The sequence below is a fragment of the Microcaecilia unicolor genome, chromosome 3 (assembly GCF_901765095.1).
Source record: "Microcaecilia unicolor chromosome 3, aMicUni1.1, whole genome shotgun sequence".
NCBI classification, from domain to species: domain Eukaryota; kingdom Metazoa; phylum Chordata; class Amphibia; order Gymnophiona; family Siphonopidae; genus Microcaecilia; species Microcaecilia unicolor.
Genome location: NC_044033.1, coordinates 332,869,429 through 332,883,893, shown reverse-complemented (window position 1 = coordinate 332,883,893; position 14,465 = coordinate 332,869,429). Strand labels below are relative to the sequence as shown.

Below are 14,465 nucleotides of genomic sequence, written 5' to 3'. Positions count from 1 at the left end.
CAGACCTTCCACGATACAATGTCTATTATGTATGAAGTTTATTAGTATTTTCCCTATCAAATTCCTTAAGTCGGATTACAGAACAACCAACATTGTATATATTATATGAAAACATATATAGCTATAAAGCACAGAAAGGAGATGTGATTAATCAAAACTGGTAAATTTTGGACCAGCTTGGGTGGTAAGGTGCTAAGCACCACCACATGGAAAGTCCTTGGTTAAGTCCTCATATGAGGCATTCCGCTCCCTGGGTCAATTGGGTTAAGGATGATTGTCAAGCTCAGCTGGGGTGGGAGCAGGTATCATGGCCATCAAACATATAAATGGCGAGTGACCGTACTCACCCGCAAATGTGCAGCTAGAGACTTCCCTCTCTGTCCCGCCCCCCGCGTCAATACGTGTATGACGGGGGCGGGACAGACGAGGGAAACCTGCAAGAAGGGGAGGGTGGAACCGCCGACGTCGCTACAGCTCCCCCACCTGGAGTTGCCGCCGCCGTCCCCCCCCCCCACCCGGCCCGAGCACTCTCTTCGGTATTGAACTTACATCGCGGACACGCAGCAGGCAGATCAGCTGAGCTCCCGTCGGCCTTCCTTCCCTGCCTGTGTCCCGCCCTCACTGATGTTACGTCACACGAGGGCGGGACACAGAGAAGGAAGGCCGACGGGAGCTCTGCTGATCTGCCTGCTGCGTTTCGGCGACGTAAGTTCAATAGCGAAAAGAGGGCCCGGGCCGGGTGGAGGGGTGGCAGTGGCGACCTTGGGGGGGGGGGGGTCTGCAGCGGCGAGGGGAGGGGGCCTTGGAAAAACCCCATACTAGCCCGTTTTAACGGGCTCAACGGGTAGTTAGTTAATAAGACCTAGTGATTGTGAGGAGGAACCTAAACATATGGCTCCTAGCAAAAGACCATCACTGCAATGATCTGGTAGCCAGTCGTAGTTCACAATATATACGTACATATACAAAGGGTTTTTTTTTTTTTGCAGTGGGTGCTCAGTGCTGGCACCTTTTCCATTGCCTTCTAAAATTCACCTTCACCTGCATATTCCCAACAGGCACACACACAGAGTGCCCCCATGAGTGCACCCCATGGGGGAATGTGGAGGTGTGTGCTACAGCCAGCATATGACAGATCAGCCCCTGCAAAATGTGCGAGACACAGGCTACAGAGGCTGAGTTCTCCTGACAAAGGTATAAACAAATGTTTAGGTTTGGTTAGTGATTGAATATGCCAACTTTTGGAATCTGATTGTGCATCATCTCTTAGTATCCTTGTATTTTGCACAGTACAAGAGGTAATGCATTTCTATGTCTCCAGTGTTCTACTATAGTACCGTCCAGGTTCTTGAGTTTTCAGTTTAGCTTTTGTCTGCACATTTCTATTTCCAGGGCTTTTTTTTTGTGTGCCAGTACGCCGGTACTGTGTACTGGCACCTTTTTTAGCTCCCATTTCTTCTTGCTGCTCCCGTTTCCTCTCGCTACTTGCTTGAAAATCTGTGCCCCCAATCACTCAGTACAAGGCCTGGCACCAGCACACTCAGCCTTCAAGCCTATCCGCTCGTAGAGGCCTTGTTGGTACCGTCCCTTCCTGAGCATATGGTATTGGGCCCAAAGGCTCCTCAGCTCTGGTGCTGGGCCTTGTACTGGCTGATTACTGCCAGGGGCCCGGACTCTCAAGCAGGCATGCAGCGGGAGAAGAAGGAAGGGCAGGTGGGAAAGGAAAACGCTGGACATGGATAGGAGGGAAGGACAGGGGGGAAAGGAAAATCTCTTGTCATGGATGGGAGGAGAGGGCAGGGGAGAGAGGAGAATCGCTGGACATGGATGGGAGGAGAGGGCAAGGGAGAGAAGAGAATCGTGGACATGGATGAGAGGGGAGGGCAGGGTAAGAGAAGAATCACTGGACATGGATGGAGGAGAGGGCAGGGGAGAGAGGAGAATTGCTGGACATAGATGGCAGGGAAGGACTGGGGGGAGAGGAGAACTGCTGGAGATAGATGGAAGGGTAGGACAGGGGGCAGAGGAGAATCGCTGGACATGGATGAGAGGGGAGGGCAGGGAAGAGAGGAGAATTGCTGGATATGGATGGGAGGAGAGAGCAGGGGAGAGAGGAGAATCGCTGGACATGGATGGGAGGGGAGGGCAGGGGAGAGAGGAGAATTGCTGGGCATGGATTGAGAGGAGAGCAAGGGGGACAGAGGAGAATTGCTGGACTTGGATGGATGGAGGGGAAGACAGGGAAGAGAGGAGAATCACTGGACATGGATGGGAGGAGAGAGCAGGGGAGAGAGGAGAATTGATGGACATGGATGGGAGGAAAGGGTAGGAGAGAGAGAAGAATCATTGGACAGGATGGGAGGTGAGGGCAGGGGAGAGAGGAGAATTGCTGGACATGATGGAGAGGCAAGCAAGGGACAGAGAATTGATGGACATGATGGATGGATGGAGGGCAGGGGACAGAGAATACCGGACATGGATGGATGGAGGGGAAAGCAGGGGAGAGAGGAGAATCGCTGGAGATGGATGGAGGGGAGGACAGGGGAGAGAGGAGAACTGCCGACCTGGATGACGGGGAGGGGAGGGGAGAAGAAGAAGATGCACATGGATGAGATGAGGGAAAGGGAAGAAGAGGAGAAAAACTGTACAGGATGGAACAAATAGGCAAAAGCCGGATCCACTCTATACCTCCTCCAGTCAAGTCTGCGGAGTGACCAGCTTTTACTTATGATGTAGGGCAAGAAATGAAGAACAAGGAGGAAAGTTAAAAGTTAAAAGAACAGATAGAGAGCAGAAGAATCAGAGACTGGACCAGCATGATCAGAAAAACAAAGTCACCAGACAACATATGGTAGAAAAAATCATTTATTTGCATTTTAGGTTTGGAATATGTCCAATTTGAGAATTACATCTGCTGTCTTGTATTTTGTCATTGTATATAGGAACGTGGTTCTTTTCTGTTTTCCTGGTTTGGTGCTGCATGAAGAGTCTAGCTTCTTAGGATTTCAGGCTACTTTTTGAAGAATTTCAAGAGGAGCTATCTCTGTTCTGCATGTGTGACTGCAAGGCCAAGTGTCTGAATAGGGATCTGTTTGATAGGTTCTGAGATTTTGATTGCATATTGTGTTTCAGATTTGGCATGACTGTTCTCCTAATTCCTGGTCTGTGTGCTAATTTGGTTTGTGTCATTCTGGATATACTGGAGCTGTAACTGCTCATAGAAATTGTTTATAATGAAAAAAAAAATCAAATTATTTTTCTTCTCCTATACTGGTGTAACATTTTCAATGATGCCTGTTTATATGCACCAGGCTGGTAAAAGGTGTGTGGGCCACTGTGTGTGTGTGTGTGTGGCTACCGTAGGGGCGGTCCATAGATAGTGACCCTGTCCCTAAGGTTACCTATAATGAGTACAGGTACCTTTTTTCCTACAAAAAAAAGCACTGTCTATTTCTAGTAATTTATTCTGTAACTGGTAAGGCTTTATGTTCTGAACACATGACTGAGGCAGGAATTTTGCAAGCATGTAGTTTCTTGTAGAGTCTGTAACAGTCCAGCTTGTTTTCTTTTCTCAACAATCTAAGGAGTGGTGTAATATTTGCAATTCTGCCTTATCATAGATGTTTCAGGGCTGGCTGCAGGAATATGACCACTGTGGGGACAGGTCCATTGGTGATCACCTACCCCTTAAGGATGGCCCTACATGTGAGTCCTAGCAACTTTTTAGCTAGAAAAAAAAAAGCACTACATTATTTTTTCAAAGTGTTCCAGGTTGGCAAAATAGTTGTAGGATTTTGTCTAGCACTTACTGTTATCAACATATGCAATAAGTCAAGTCAAAGGTCTGCTCGTAAAGTTTAATCATGTTAATTGTAGATGCACCCATGCAAATTGCCCACCCACCAGGAATAAAGTCACAGAAACCAGGCCACACACAGTAGTGTACTGTATTGTACTACAGCACTGTCCCAGATGGCATAGGTGGGAACGTCTGACATATGCTTTAACCAGAATTTTCTGATTCTGACATTCACAAAAGAAAAGCATTAAATTTGAGGAGGGGTTTAACAAGTTGGTTCAAGGTACAAAACAATTCATATTCTTTATTGTTTGTGCTCAATCCAAATTCTGAATCTGTGAAAGGAAAAGACTTGAAAAGTACTACACTTACATATGCAAAGATGTGAATAACCCCTTGCCCCGGATTTGATGGCATTAGTACAGTATCATCCAGGATTTGTGGAAAACTTTGAATTCTGATGTCTTCATGGAACTATTATCCATTAATTTCTGAGCTTTAAGGCTCAAAGACCACCTCATAGCACTTACACTGAGTTTTCTGGTGTTTTCCCTCACTCAGTTGGGGGGGGGGGGAGATTTTACTCTGGATTCTCTCCACATGAGATAGGGACACAGAAAGGTGATGCTGGACAGAGTAATAATAGGGATACAGAGAGAAGAAATGTTGAATATGGCAGGAGGATAGGGGCAGGGACAGAGGGGAGATGCAGGATAGGAAGACAGAGGGAAAATGGATGGTGGACATGGAGAGAGAAGAAGTGTCAAATGGACAAGGAGAGACCCTGGCAAGAGAGTTAAGCAGAAACCAGAGACTGGGACAACCTTTGTTGTCTGGTCATTTTATTTTCTAACACAATTAGAAAAATAAAATGACCAGACAACAAAGGTAGAAAAAAAAGACATTATTCCAACTTAGACGTTTCTTTCAAAAATGCTCCTCACGTCATCCTTCTGGGCGGGTGGTGCATTCCAATGGGGAAATTAGTCAGATATTTCAGACTTATTATGAGCAGCTGTTCACTCCTGATCCGACTCACACATTAGACCCAGACATTTATTTAAGCATTATGGATTTACCTCGGAAATCAGATTTGCAGTCATCAGGGCTAAATAGACCTATTCATCTAGATGAAATACATTGGGCAGTGGAGAGAAGTGCACTTTATAAGACATCGGGACCTGATGGCTGCAGAGACAAATTTTCTAAGCTCTTATTGGCAGATATACAACATCCTTTAGTAGCCCTATTTAATACTGTAATACGGGACTAAATGCTACCTTCTTCCCTGTGTATGGTAGAAATAATTGTGTTTCCCAAACCAGGGAAGGACCCCATATATCCAGAATCATATAGACCTATCTCGCTGATTAGGTATGAAGGAAAACTGTTACCTACAATTTTATCTAATCAACTAGTCCGGGGGCTCCCTTCCATCATAGTAGCTCCCCAGGTGGGTTCACACGGGGTAGACAGGTTGTTAAGAATATTTGCACTATCTTAGCTACTTTGGAACATGTTTATCATGCAGGGCTTTCTACATTGCTTATCAGATTTGATGCTGAAAAAGCTTTTGATAGGGTTAACTGGGATTTTTTATTTGCAGTTTTATAGGTTTATGGCATTGAGGGCCTTTTGAGCAAGCGGTTCGAGCCATGTATCAAGCACCCACAGCTCAGGTCTCTGTTAATGGGAGTCTCTCAGAATCGTTTGTGGTCCTTAGTGGAATCCAGCAAGGATGTCTGTTTTCTCCGCTACTCTTTGCATTGACACTGGATCGTTTGATTTGGGATATTCTCAGTAACCCAGAGATTACGGTTGTTAAATTGGGTACCTTTGAATTCAAGATATTGGCCTTTGCTGATGGTTTGTTGGTACATTTTTCTTCCCCAACTCAATCTTAACCTGTGTTGTTGGAACGTTTTGCAGAATATGGGTCATTCTTGGGCTTTCACCTTAATATGCACAAATCTGAAGGATTACCAAGCTCTCCTGAGTTATGGCTCAGTGGGCAGGAGAATTCACTTTGAAATGGGAATCAGATAGTTTTCGATACCTAGGTATAATTACAGCCAATCCTAAAAGCAATTTTGATGTTTTAGTTCAACATACTAAGCAACAATTTTCCATCATCATATGGCTGAATCAGCTTATTCTGCAAGTTACTATTTCCCTCGTGGCTATATGTGCTTCAGCAACTTCCAATTCACATACTGCAGTGAGATCACAAGACTCCACTCAGGCGGGAGGGTTATGACAGCTGTTGTTAGTGATTCAATCATTAAGCATGTAGATAGCTGGGTGGCTGGTGGACGTGAGGATCGCCTGGCCACTTGCCTGCCTGCTGCATAGGTGGTGGACCTCATGCGTCACCTTGACAGGATCTTAGATAGTGCTGGGAAGAGCAGCTGTCTTGGTACATGTAGGTGCCATGACAAAGGAAAATGTGGGAGGGAGGTTCTAGAAGCCAAATTTAGGCTCTTACATAGAAATCTGAAGTCTAGATCCCCCAGGGTAGCATTTTCAGAAATGCTTCCCATTCCACGTACAGGACCCAACAGGCAGGCAGAGCTCCGAAGTCTCAATGCGTGGCTGAGATGATGGTGCAGGGATGCGGGATTTAGATTTGTTAGGAACTGGGTGACATTCTGGGAAAGGGGGAGACTACTCCGAAAGGATGGGCTCCACCTTAACCAGGATGGAAACAGGCTGCTGGTGCTAACTTTTAAAAAGGAGATAGAGCAGCTTTTAAATTAGAATGAGTGAGAAAGCCGATCGTCGCCCAAGAGCGCATGGTTTGGTGTGGAGTATGCTTGAAGGATACTATTGAAACAGGACATTTAGAGAATCCCAGTAGAGTGGTTTCAACAATGCTGGAAGTAAGCAAGGTGTGCTTAATAAGAGAGCAGGATAAAGGATGCACATTATCCCCTTCAACATCTAAGTGGCTTGTAGATCCAAGGAAAAAACACAATCTGAAGTGCCTGTATACAAATGCTAGAAGCCTACAAAACAAGATGGGAGAGTTAGAGGATATAGCACTAAATGATGAGGTAGATATAATGGGCATCTCAGAGACTTGGTGGAAAGAGGGCAATCAATGGGACACTGTGGGGCTCATTTTCAAAAGAGAAAAATGTCCAAAAAGTGTCATAAATCTGCATTTGGACATTTTTTTCACAAAATGTCAAAACTGGTATTTTCTAAACCAATTTTTAGATGTTTTTCCATGAAGTCCATCAGAAGTGCATTCAAATCACAAGGGGGCATGTTAAGGGTGGGATCTGGGTGTTCCTAACACTTGGACATTTTTCAGCCGTAATGGAACAAAACAAAACTGTCCAGGACTAAAACTGAGACATTTTGAGATAGGCCAATGAATAAGGCACAAAAGGTGCCCTAAATGATCAGATGACCCCTAGAGGGAATCAGAGATGACTTCCCCTTACTCCCACAGTGCTCACTAACCCCCTCCCACCCACCCACCCCCAAAATGTGATTAAAGACATTACTTACCAGCATCTATGTCACCCTCAGATGTAATACTCAGGTCTAATAGAGAAGTATGCAGGTCCCTGGAGTAGTCTAGTGATGGGTGCAGTGCAGACAGGTGGGCCTAGGCCCATACCTCCCCCTACCTGTTACACTTGTGGTTGAAACTGTAAGCCCTACAAAACTCACCAGAAACCCACTGTACCAATATATAGGTGCCCCCTTCACCCATAAGGGCTACTGCAGTGCTGTTGAGGATTGACTGAAGGTTCTTCAGCTAAAGGCTATTCTTGATGACCTATACAAAATTGGGTTTCATATGTATTTTCTTGGCCATATATCCAAAACTGTAATAATCACATTATTTATTATGGGGCCCTTTTATGAAAGGTTTGCCATGTGGCAACCCGGAACTACCACTAGCCCAACATGGCTGTCGGCGGTAGTTCCAGCTCGATCGCATGTGGAAAATATTTTTGGAATTTGAACCGCAGTGCTAACATGTAAGTAATCGCTGCCCATTTACCACAGGAGCCCCTACTGGCACCTCAATGGGTGGCAGTAAGAGCTCCCTGCCGCATGGCCACACGGTAAGAGTAATCTTACCACATGGCTATTTATTTTGGGCGGCTTTTTACCCACTTCAGTAAAAGAGCCCTGGTGGGAAAAATGGCCCCTGCTGCTACCATACGGCCCTTTTTATTAGAGTTTTGGTAAAAGACCCCTTAGGTTTTACAAGTTTTGTCAATCGGACATGGATTTTTTTTTTAATATCTAATATCTGCAATTGATATTCTCACCAGAGAACAGATCAGTTGGAGGCCCAGTTATCAAGGCAAGAAGCTAAAGACTCAGCATTATCATATGAAGCACATGTGGAACTGATTGTCAGTCAGCATCAAAATGTATAATTGTCTGTGATGTAAAATGAATGACAGAAACTGGGCAAAACTCCTACGAATATGAAGTTTTTTTTTTCAGAATACTGTTTTAATGTTTTTATATTTTCAGGATGTGTTATAGAAAAAATCTGTGTGCATAGATTAGGGTGGAAAATGTAGTTGGAAAAACTATGGTAGAAAAGCATAAAAAGAAGTGTTGATGTATTATCATAGTTAACAGCAAGCAGGAACATGCTGTCATGGGCCTTAGGGAGAATTTCTAATTCTCCAGGTTTGGCACAAAGATTATAATACTGAAGTCCTCATGTCCTGGAACAGAGATTTGTCTTCCGCTGTACAATATGCAGCTTCCAAAAACAAAATAATCCCCTTCAGGAATGAAGGACACATTACCAATTACAACAAAAAATCCTGAAGAAATAAGTTTGCCCTTGAGAAATAGGATTCCACCAATTGAATGTCCATCCCCAGGCAAAAGCGGGGAACAATTTCTCTTCTATTATATGTATGTAATTCCAGAGTATGAGTGCCGTGAAGCAAATTCTCTGGCTTAAATTAAGTTCTTGTGGTTTGTGTCTATTTGGAAGGTATGCTGGTAAACTTCTGAAATTAGGACATGTACATGGAATTGCATTTTCATGTTGGTTGTAATGTCAATGGATACGGTACATCTGCAGGACATTTCTTTATCCAGAATCATGTAGAAAGGAGAGGGGCAAAAGGGGTGGACCAGATGGCTTTGAAAAGGCAGCACCTCTGAGCAGCTCTTCAATCTATCAGCTGATCCCCTTTCTCTTACAATATGCAAACATCAGGGAAAAATAAGAATTTATCATGAGGCTGGATCATTGGTCCCAGTCTAAGTTTCTATCTGCATGGATGGAAGAGGTGTTTTTCCAGGCTCTGATGGAAGGTTAAGAGGTCAGCCTGCACAGTTATCTCTGAGTCTAGCATCAGTTGAATCATCATCCTTGAAAGGCTAAGAACCTGTTGTTGCTGTTTCGGCATTAGGAGTGTGATAGGTTCAACTTGAGTCACTGAGTTGGATCCTCCCTCTCTTCACTTCCTTAGGGGGAGTCACTGGGAACAAGGTTTGGAATTCAAAGGGCTGAACCAGCAGCTCCAGGGAGTTCAGCAGGAAGAAATGATTGGTTGCTGCAATTGAGGAAAATAAGATCACAGGGTAGAAGAGAGGGACAGTCTATAGTAATTAAGCAGTGTTTGTTGGGGCTCATTTGATCTGGACCTCTGAAACTTGTTTTTTCCTCCAAGCTGTTGTGGGGGCACCTCTATGAATCTCTGTTCCACCCCAGAATTTAGACAATGTCCAGTTGTGGAATTCATTCACCAAGATGGCAACAACTCTGGCTGGTTAAACCTTCCAGCACTATCAGTTTTTATGAAGAAATGGCAGTGAAATTTCAGGAACAGAATAGGAAAATTCAGAAGGGCTCGAGGTTACTAAACTGAGGGGAAAACTGGGATATCAAGAGGAAGCCAATTTAACTGTAGCTAACCATGTGTTGTATGCAAGTTTGAGAAAATGGAGAATGCCATGAGGTACAGAAACCTGAAATTACATAATTTCCACTGGAGCAAGCTTTTATCACCTCATGAAATGCTAAGCCAGTATCTTCTTAAGGACTGAATTCAGACCTGAGTGTTCCACTGGGTTTATTATGCACCTGGGTCTAATTGTTAATATGACCCAGAGGAAGGAGTAGGGATACACTTAGCTCTCCTGAAAGTCTGAATCTGAAAACTTTGACATCCTCTTCGAGTCTGCCTCACTTTTTTATCTTCTTGCTCACAGTTTTGTGAGGTTTTTCCTCCTTTTTTGTCTTTTCTGAAAACTGGAAACATCAACTAATTGAGCTATATGGATTGCTTCCGTTGTTTGAACTCCAAGCATGATTTAAGTCTGAGAATGAATTACAAAAATAGGTTTTACCTTTTCATGGTGCCCCCGATCTGCTATGGTTACTCAATCTTTATTTAAAATATTTTTCCTTTGCAACCACAGGCTTTGGCATTAGAGGCTATTTTTTTTCCTAAGGTTTTCCTGTAAGTGTTTTGAAATATGATGATAATATTTACATCTGCACTGATCCTGATCATTTAATTTTCCTTAATAGTAAGACCAGAATGTGACTTTAGTTCTAGGGAGTAGATTTGATGGAAGACAGGTCTACAGAAGCAAATTGGTTTCCAATGTTTCTACTGTTGCTTTTTTTTGTTTGTTTGTTTCTATGAGTATCCCTTTCCCCATCTTATGGACCTGATTTTTTATATTTTCCAGTTTTTTAAATTTTCCTATGAAGTATATTTCTATCTCTCATATTTTACTGGTAATATGAATATATTTTTGTATAATGTTATTGTTTCTGTTTTCATCTAGAAATATAAACAGCAAATTTTAAGAAAATTAGGGGCCCTTTACTAAGATGCATAGGTGCCTCTGTGTGCCCAACGTGCATCAATTCGGAGTTACCACCCAGCTACCGTGTGGCCCGTGTGGTAATTTCATTTTTACGTGCATTTGCTACGCACGCCAGAAAATATATTTATTTTCTGACTCGCAGCAAAAATCAGGCGGTAACTCTGACTTGACGCGTGTAGGTGATTACCGCACGGTTAATGCGAGAGACCTTACTGCTCAGTTAATGGCTGGTGGTAAGGTCTCAGACCCAAAATGGACGCACACCAATTTTTATTTTGCCACACGTCCATTTCCGGCAAAATTTTAAAAAGGCCTTTTTTTACAGGTGTGCTGAAAAATGATTCTGTGTGCGTCCATAACACGAGCCTACACTATCGCAGCCCATTTTTCAGCGCACCTTAGTAAAAGGACCCCTAAGAATTTGAGAGACAATTAAAGCAGTTCTCCACATATCCACCCTTGTTTCATCAAAATCTGAGTATTCTGGATATCTTTCTTGTGTACTGGGGGTCCTGGAAGACAGACCTCTGTAATGTAAGTCAGAAAAGAACCAAACTCCAGGACAATATTAAGGGGCTCATTTTTGAAAGAGAAAAACTAAAACGTTCAAATCGGGGTATTTTCAAAACCTATTTTTCAGATGTTTTTTTAATGCAGTTTGTCTGAAGTGCATCCAAATCTCAAGGGCGGGATTTGGGTGTTCCTAAGACTTGGACATATTTCAGCCATAATGAAACAAAACCATCCAGGGCTAAAACCTTTTGAGCTAGACCTGTTTTTAGAACGAATAAGGCACAAAAAGGTGCCCTAAATGACAAGAGGACCACTGAAGGGAATTAGGGATGACCTCCCCTTAGTCCCACAGTGGTAACTAACTTCCTCCCACCCCCCAAAATGTGATTAAAAACATTACTTACCAGCCTCTATGACAGCCTTAGATGTTATACTCAGGTCCATTAGAGCAAAATACAGGTCCCTGGAGTAGTACAGTGGTGGGCGCAGTGTACTGCAGACAGGAGGACCCAGGCCCATACCTCCCCCTATGTGTTACTTGTGGTAGACTGTGAGCTCTCCAAAACTCACTAGAAACCCACTGTACCCACATATAGGTGTCCCCTTCACCCATAAGGGCTATTGTAGTGGTGTACAGTTCGGGGTAGTGGGTTTTAGGGGGCTCAGTAGACAAGATAAGGGAGCAATGGTGAGATGAGTACCTGGGAGTATTTATTTGAAGTCCACTGCAGGGCTCCCTAGGGTGCCCCACTGCTCTCCTGGGATGTCTGTGTGGCCAATCTACTAAAAATTCTTGCTCCTCCTACATCCCAATGGCTTTTGTGCATTTTTCGCTAGAGGCCCTGTTTACTAAGCCTTGCTAGAGATACACATAGGAATATCTAGCGCACCTTAGTAAACAGGGCTCTTGGACTTAAATATAAATGCAAAGAGCACAAGAACGTTTAGCAAATATCCATTAAAAAAAATACACGTTTTTCTGTTTTGAAAATGGCTATATTCCCCTTTGAATTTTTAGCAAAACGTCCAACGTTGGACTTAGACGTCATATTGAAAATGCTCCTTTAACAGGCAGGAAATCATGTCTTGTCATGGAAGAACTGCATTCTGACTTTACTCATATCTTGTAAGGAAAAAGTGATAAGACGGGAAAAAGTGATAAGACGGAGAAACAGTATGTTTGTCTGAAATGTACAAAACAACAGCTTTGGACTTTGTCCCCCTCATTCTACAACAGGTCGCCAGTCCTGAAGTTGTAGGCATAGGCTTTGAGCAAAATTGTCAAGTATGATTTTGAAGTAGTATCACAGTGCATAATTTAAAAGAGATATAAGAAGGATAAAAATATGTAAAACACAGTGGCGTAGGAAGGGGGGGGGGTGGTCCGCCCCGGGTGTATGCCGCTGGGGGGTGCGGCTCCACGCTGGTGCACTGCCCTCTCTGCCCCAGAACAGGTTACTTCCTGTTCTGGGACAGAGAGAGCAGTGAACCAGCGCGGAGCCGACACACCCCAGCAACGTGCAGTTGGGGTGGATCGGCCCTCCCACCCGTCCCTTGCCGCAAGTATGCGCTCCGGGGGGGGGGGGGGGGGGTGCGCTCCAGCGGGAGGAGGGTGCGCCGTGCTGCACCCGGGGGGGGGGGGGGGGTGCGCAGTGGCGACCCGCCCCGGGTGTCAGCTCCCCTCGCTACGGCTCTGGTAAAACATATTTTGGTTACAACAAGGTTGGGAGTTTTTGACCCATGATTATAAAGGTGCCATCTTGAGCTGACATGTATAAGCCTATGGGCTGAATAAGTCATTGCTTGTGGCCATATGAGGTGTGTTGGTCCTGAATTATGCTAGCATTCTATGACAGCAATAACACACATTACTGCCGCTATAGAATCGTTTCCAACTCCTGCATAAAATTCTGGTGCCCAGTTATAGATTTGCCTCCCATGTATTCAGAGATCACATGGGAATTTTGTTCATGGTATGCCACCATGCAAAAGAATAAATGCAAACTTTCAGTTGATAAGGGTGTATTTAAACTGACACTTTTGAAAAGCAGTGAGTGCAAGGGGTGGTGGAACAGTTTGGACAAGGACTGAATTATGGTCACTTTATAACAGTGTTGCATAAACAATAAAATCAATGTCCAGCTGGAAGCACAACCCCACCGAGGTCGATATTCAAAGTGAGTTGATCAATTCAACTCAAGAGAAGCAGAACAGCATGGCAGAGATTCCTTCTTTAGGGTAGGTGCTACCAGGTCTTCTTGTGACTCCTTTAAATCCTGATTCCATATAACTGCCCTCCTGTTCCAGGTACTGCCCTGCCTTACACCATCATTTCTTCTCTAGTAAATTGTCTTTGGTTTTAGATAAAGTAGCTAAGGGGAAGTGGGGCCCAACTTAAGATGAAAAACTATTATAAAAGGGGGTCAAGAATGATGCCAGAAATGAATGTTTTGATATGTGGGATGTTGAGAAAATTTTCTTGTGAACATAAGAATAGCCTATACTGGGTCAGACCAATGGTCCATCTAGCCCAGTATCCTGCTTCCAACAGTGGCCAATTCAAGTCACAAGTACTTGACAGAATCCCAAACAGTAGCAAATAGTTGCAAGATTGGTGGTCGGAGATCAACACCTTGGGCTGGCTTCTCTTGACTTTCTTGAAGCTAAAACCCTTCTAAGGGGGTCAGGTTTGAGGGAGGTCTTTGGGGAACAGGAAGCCTTTGCAGTAATCCACCCATGGACTTTTCTAGTTGTGGAAAGTGATGTCCCAGATGGAGAAAACATTGACTTACTCCTTAATACAACTATGTAAATTTTGGGGATGTACTGTTCTGAGGTTGTCAGCTCAAGATGATAAAACTAAAGGGTGTTATGGAAAAGTTTGTGATCAAAAGAATATAATAACCTCCCTTGAAGCCCCCAACCTGAGTTTAAGGCTGGTTTAGAGTTTGGATAAAGCTATGAAAATCCTTGTTTTATAAATGTTACCTAGAAAACTTTATTTCAAAGAGGTTCTGAACATTATTTGCTACTTTCTACTTCAATAAAAAGAGGGGAAAAGAACTCTCTATACCCTCCTAGAGAGAGAGAGAAATAACAAAGTATCAAGGGAGGAATATACCATGTGGCAAACTCTAATATATCACAAAAATCACATTGCTTTCAGTTAACAAAAAAGTGGGAAGGGGAGTACAATGGCATCAGATGTTCGTAAGAGAAAAGCTATGAGATCTCTCACACCCCAGCTATTTCACATCAAAGCTTTATAATTTGTCATCAATCATTTGCCAAGGTACCTGGATTACGTTAATACTGTACT

The 14,465-nt window shown here is 43.7% G+C and overlaps 1 protein-coding gene across 1 annotated transcript in view; it reads right to left on the bottom strand.

Annotated features, from left to right (window-relative positions):
* FNDC1 (fibronectin type III domain containing 1) overlaps positions 1-14,465 on the bottom strand; it is a 312,818-nt gene that overhangs the window by 27,068 nt on the left and 271,285 nt on the right.